The sequence below is a fragment of the Alligator sinensis genome, unplaced genomic scaffold (genome assembly GCF_000455745.1).
Source record: "Alligator sinensis unplaced genomic scaffold, ASM45574v1 scaffold198_1, whole genome shotgun sequence".
NCBI lineage: Eukaryota > Metazoa > Chordata > Crocodylia > Alligatoridae > Alligator > Alligator sinensis.
Genome location: NW_005841906.1, coordinates 3,191,848 through 3,198,408, shown reverse-complemented (window position 1 = coordinate 3,198,408; position 6,561 = coordinate 3,191,848). Strand labels below are relative to the sequence as shown.

The window sequence follows — 6,561 nt, the reverse complement described above, 5'->3', positions numbered from 1 at the left end:
GTTTTCAAGAACAGATTACATAAAAATCTGTCAAGGATGGTTTTTGCATGTCTACGTGATCTTTCCTCTTTGTAGGAGGATGGCCTAGTTCAGTGGTTCTCAAACTTTTTTGTACCAGGGCTCATTTGTAAACATCAATGGCCAGTCCCAACCCACAGCCCCCTGACCCTGCTGGTGTCCCTCACTCCCCACCCACAGCCCCCTGGCCTTGCCAGTTCCCCTCAATCCCCATCCACAGTCCCCTGGCCTTGCCGGTGCCCCTCACTTCCAAACCACAGCCTCCTGGCCTTGCCAGTACCCTTCAATCCCAAGCCACAGACCCTTGGCTCTGCTGGTGCTTTACCCCTTGACCCATAGTCCCCTGCCCCTCTGGGCCATGCTGGTGCTCCTCACTCCCAACCCACAGTCCCCTGTGCCCCACCCCAGCCCTGCCAGAGGGGACCCCCAGCTGCCCCCATCCCACTCAGGCTGGAGCATGATGGCTGCAGTGGCTCTGGCTCATGTGGGCAGCAGTGGAGCAAGTCCAGCCCTGGCATGGGCTGGAGGGAGGAGGAGGGGAGACCTATGGCACCCCCCCATGCCCTGAGCTGGGGTTTCCATGCCATGCCAGGCAGCCTGGTCATGGCTTCACTTGCCCCCTGAGCGGTATCTCCCAGGCGCCCCACACCTGTGAGTATGGGCTCTGGCCCCGGTGCTGCCAGCCCAGCCATGCAGCTCCCTGCTGCCCCCAAAGGACCCACCACTACCTTCTTCCCCCGCTGGAGGGGCAGGTGCCTTCCCCTCCATCCCATCTTCCCTGACACAGCCTCAGCGCCCAGCCACCTTCCCCCAGTGCTGACAGGCAGTTGCCCCCCACACACCCCCATCTCCTTCACACACACCAACACGCGCGCGCACACACACCCAGATGGTCCCCAAGCCCTAGACCTCCAACCCCGACACCCCATAGACTTACATGTATCTAGCTGCTGGGGCTGTTCCCACAACCCTGCCTGGCTGCATGCCAGCCACATGCATGTGTGTACAGACACACATGCACCTGCTGCCTCCAATTGCCCTGAGCAACTCCTTGCCAGATGCAATGTTGCCAGCCTGCAAAGGGAAACCCATGCTTTCCCACATTTTTCTGGGACTTGCACACAACCCTTTCAAATATTCTTTCAACCCACTTTTGAGTCTCAAGGTATGGGTTGAGAAACAAACATTGCCCTAGGTGATCTCGTGTCTTGATCCTTCCAGCCCTACATTTCTATGATTTCTGTGTCTTGTGCCCAGTTCTGACAGATAGCTGGAATATACTGTTGTCTAGCTTTAGCTTTCATTCATGCATGCGTAGACAGTTTTCAGTGTGAATTCAGTGGGCACATCCACATGAGATGCTTTACTCAAGATTAGAGCAAATTACTGTGCAGTAAGCATCACCATCTACACGTGCAGACACTTACTGTACAGTAATTTGCTCTAATCTTAAGTAAATTTGCTACCTGTAAATACAAGTAGCTGGGGTCATCTACAAGTAGCTGGGGTCATCTAGACCCGCCCCTCTTTCCTGCCTATGCAGGGGGTCGGACTCGATGATCTATTGAGGTCCCTTCCGACCCTAACATCTATGAATCTATTTACTCAAGAGTAATTGCTGCACAGTACAGCATGTGTAGACAGCTGACCAGGAGCAAATTTGTTCCTGGTCAGCCAGGAGATTGCTCCCTGCCCCCGGGAGCTGCCTGCTATTGGGATGGGCTCTGTCACTGGAGTCTGGGTGGGGAAAACGTCCTTTGCCCTGGCAGCAGGGAGCTCCCAGCCCCTGCTCCACAATTGTAGAGCAGGGGCTGGGAGCTCCCTGCTGCTAGGGCAGAGGAACATTGTTCTCACGAGTGGTGGAGCCCACTCTAGCAGCAGGCAGTCTCCCAGTCCAGCAGCAGCAATCTCCTAGCCCCCACCAGAAGACAGCTGTCTTTTGGCCCCATGCTCCCTGCCAGCCCCTGGGCTAGCACCCAGGGGGGGCCTAGATCTCCCCCTGGCTACTGCAGGAGCCCAGTGCAAGACTGGCAGGGATGGAAGCAGACTGCTGCCATGAGCAGCAAATCTGTTCCCACTTCCTGGCATGTGTAGATGCCTGCCAGGGGTGGATTTACTCTAGAGTAATTTACTCTAGAATAAACTCACCCTGAAGCATTTGCACATCTAGACACACCCAGAATCTCTCTCTAAAGCTGTTTTCTGCATGCTAGCCGTGACTTAAATAACCAAGGGCTAGCCAACATGCTGTAGCCTCACCTACTACTGGGCAACCATATTATAAAACCATATTGTAAAATCTGCCATCATGCTGCCATCATAGCCAACATCTGCATTAACCTCATATCTAGGAGAATTATTATCTGAGCACATATCCTAAGATTCATAGTTCCACAACTGTGTTGATCTGGGCTCTCACACATTCACAGGGTTATAGGTAGCTTGCCTACTCCTTCTGATGGTTGTAGTCAGAAAATAGTGTTGGCCTGGGAAATCCAGTCCCTGGCAGGACCCATCTTCATGTGTTTTGAAGTTGCCAATTGAAGTTACAGTACTTTCTTGCCCTACTAACTAGGACTCGTAGCTACTGGTTTTGATTAAACTAATGTGCCTTTGGACAAGCTGCTATCAAAATATGGAAGCATGTGCATCAAGGGCTAATTTTGGCATTTTGAAAGCAGAAACACAACAGTGGCAGTGGGCACAGAGGCATGAACGTAGCAGATGCTGTATTTCCCAACAGATACTCTTCCTCTCTTGCAGACTGATTCTGAAGAAGAGCAGTGTCATGATGGAAAATCAGTTATATAAGACTTCCTAATGCCGTGTTGTGGCCAAAACAGCTAATGTGATCTTTGGACACATAAACAGGAGAATACAGAGTAAAAGCAGAGAGATTTCATAACCTCTGTATTTGGCACTGATGCAACTGCCACCAGAATATCATGCCTACTAGTTCAGGTATCCACACTTAAAGAAGTATGTGGTGGAGGGCTTGAGGCAATCACTAGAATGATAAAAGGATCACAAAACATGCCATATGGTGAAAGGAACTCAAGTGAGCCCTCACCTCCTGAGATTCAGAGATCATACTTTCCAGCTCCTGCAATCTCTGGCTATCTTCACATGTGCCCCACCTATCCCCTCTCCCCGCTTCTATGAGCTACAACTGGTTCAGTACATAGCGAGCCTCTTTAAGGGAAAAAGAGTGCACCTTAAAGCCACATACAGAAAAGCAGAGACCCTTTCTTAAACAGAATGTATTGGTTAACTGAAGTGCAGCCACCTTGTGCAGAATGACTCGAGGCCAAACTTTAAACAGAATTCAGGTCAGCCAGAACCCTATACTGTCTTTGCCCAAGACTGTCTCTCAGTCCAGACTCACGGTGTTGTCAGCTGTGTATCTGGGAGTCTGTTTTTCAAGCCAGCTGGGGTTGCTTTGATGCTTATGCATTTCTGATTTAATTAGTCTATAAGGTGCAAATCTACCTTTCCTTTTTCCCTGGGTGCTAGAGACAGCAGAAGATCTCTAGATGATGGGGCCTGAATTCATGATGCTCCAGTGTTTCTTTGTATGCAGATTGGTCCATTATTATTTTTGATGACCCACTCTCTAGCAGCTGAGACTGCTGTTTACACAGACTGACCTTCATTCCCAGGTCTAGTATAGCACATTCTTTCTTGTATATTCTTTCCTCTTATATAATACCATACAGTCAAGTTAGGAAAACTTCAGCATCCACTATTAATCATAACAATATTACAAAACACAACATTGAAATGTTATAAAACAGGACCACATTCTGTTGCAACTTCTTAAAGAGAAGATTAAAGAGTAACTTGATAGCAATCTATAATTAATTACACAGGGAATAAAACATTGACAATGGGATCTTCAGACTAGCAAACAAATTTGTAGCAAAGGCTGGGAATTGAAGCTAGGCAGGTTCATATTTTTGAACACTGAGGGAAATTTTGAACACAGGGAAATTAACTATTGGAACAACTTACAAAGAATTGCAATTTAATATTTTAACTAAAAATTGGATTTTTCCCCCTCATGCTCTAGTGCAAACAAGAATTAGTTCAGAGAAGATCTATGCTTTATATCATGCATGAGGTCAGACTAGATGACCACAATGGTCTTGCCTCACCTTAGAATCTGTTAATGTTTGTTTATTGACTCTTTTGGACTGTATGATGTTTAACAACATGCATGTGATTGGGGCACTGTTGTGTACTTCTCGATATATAGGAGGATAAAGAGGAGTTCTTTGGATTAGGATGGCTTGCTGACGGGTCCCTTCAGGGTCTCATTACAGACCACTGCTAAATGTACATTGCAGCAGATATGTGTGTGTATTCTTGACCTGCATGGAAAATTCACTGGGGCTGTTTAATGGGATTATATAACATACTGGACAGTTGCTGGGAAATCCAATATAATGTTTATTTCTATATTACATACATATGCCTTCCTTTTTCTTTATTGAAGATGATTGACAATAAAAATGTAGACATACCAGCTGCCCTAACTTGGTTCACATGTGCACAAACATAAGACAAAACATAAAACCGTGTCACAAATAAGGAAGGTACCTACCATTTGTTGATCTTTTCTCTGTTCTCTGCATGTGAGTCATTCTAAGAGTAGCAGACACTGCAGACTGTTCGAGGTTTCATAGTTCATTTCCTGACTTGCTTACTCAATGCTAGTCACAAGTTGTTGAATATGGTAGTGTGGTATGGTAGTCCATGGTGCACATGGATCTACATGGGTGAGCAAACAGCTACCCTTTGTCATGCCACATCAGAGGAAAATCAGTGGCATTATAAAAGGTAGTAATGAATTCTGTCATGTTATGGCTGCAGATGTCTCACACCCTCCAGTCACCCTGGGCAGGCGCTCTGGGGGTTTGAGAGCCTCTCAAGCTCCTGGAAGACCTGCCCAGATTTCCCTGATTATAGAGAGGCAACCCAGGGAACCTTGGGGTGCCTCTGTGTAAGCACAGAAGTAGAGACCCACCATGGGATCTCCAGGGGCAGTCTTCATAAGGGTGGAAAGCCCATGTGGGTCCCAGGGTGGAGGCAGGGGACCTGAAGAATCCCTGGTGTCCTGTGCCTACACACTAGGACCCACTGATCCAGACCAGTTAGCCTTTCCCACCTTACCCAGACCTGCCCCTGGAGATCCCAAGGGCTGCCCTAGGTAAGTGTGGAAAGCCTGACTTTCTCTGTTTACACAGATCTGCCCCAAGAGAACTTGGGGACACATCTGGGTAAACAAGGAAACCCAGATTAGCCCCCTTTACCCAGATTCACCCCCAGGATCTCTGGGGACATGTTGGGGTAAACAGTAGGGCTATGTGAAATGGGCCCTATTTGATTCAGATTCAGATTTGGCCTGAATCGGGGACAGTGGTTCAATCCATTGATTCGGATCACTGTCCCCGATTCGATTTGTCCAAATCCGAATCTGAAGATTTGATGCTGATTCAGCGAATCAGCAATTTGGACACAGACACAGCTTTAAAAGTTTTTTTCTACATACCTTGAGGTAGCAGCGTGGCTCATGATCACTTCAGTGCTGGGGCACATGGAGCATCCCACAGGAGTGCAAGGGAGCTCTCCAGCGTGCTCGGCAGCAAACCCAGAAGTGGACCAGAAGTACTTCCAGTCCACTTCCAGGTCTGCCGGGGAGCATGCTGCCCCCAGCCCCTGCCTACCCAGCTCATCGATTGGCCTCAGGGGGACCCCAGGTGTCCCCCCAGACCCAGGAGGCACCAGTCGCCGAGCCAGGGGGGCGTGGCCCGCCCCCCGCATGCTCCCTGGAGGTCCTGGAAGTAGACAGGAAGTGCTTCTGGTCCACTTCCAGGTCTGCTGCTGAGCATGCTGGGGAGCTCCCCATGCTTCTGTGGGACACTGCATCTGCCCCAGCACCACAAGGTTCAGAGCTCCTGCTACCTAGAGGTACGTAGAAAAAACATTTAAAGCTGGATCTATGTCTGAATCCCCGAATCTGTCTGAATCTCTCCGAATCAATTCAGAGGGTTCCAAATCAATTTGGAGAGATTAAAGGGTCCTCTGATTTGATTCAGATTCGGTGATTCGGCCACCAAATTGGGCCGAATCGAATCAGGGACTGAAGCTTCACACAGCCCTAGTAAGCAGTGAATGTCAAGGTGGTCTCAGGGCTTGAGAGACCCAATACTGCTTGGGAATTACATTTTAAAGCCTTTTATTATCTCCTAGCCACCCTTGCATTGTTTAATAAATCTAAGGCTGTCTCGATTGGTCCTGACAGAAAAAGGAAAAACAAATCAATCAACACGTGTAGTAGAGTGGGGAAGCCCAGAGGGAGAAGTCCCCATTTTCCCTCTTCCCCTCAGCTGCCAGGAATCATGCTGTCTTGTCAGCACCAGGACAAGTGGCAGAGGCGTCTGATGCTAGGCAACAGGCCCTACAACCAGAGATGACCCTATATGCGGCCCAGGGCATATCAGCCTGTGCAGGGCCTGTGCAGGGGAGGGAGTGGTGAGTGGC

The 6,561-nt window shown here is 48.8% G+C and overlaps 1 long non-coding RNA gene across 3 annotated transcripts in view; it reads right to left on the bottom strand.

The window, feature by feature from the left end:
• LOC112549418 overlaps window positions 1-4,714 on the bottom strand; it is a 20,847-nt gene extending 16,133 nt beyond the window's left edge. For 2 of the 3 annotated variants that reach the window (XR_003092819.1, XR_003092818.1), the window contains exon 1: window positions 4,622-4,714. This is a non-coding gene — a long non-coding RNA (uncharacterized LOC112549418). The remainder of the gene's footprint in view (window positions 1-4,621) is intronic. The other variant, XR_003092820.1, reaches the window with a different exon arrangement.
• Between the last annotated feature and the right edge of the window lie 1,847 nt (window positions 4,715-6,561).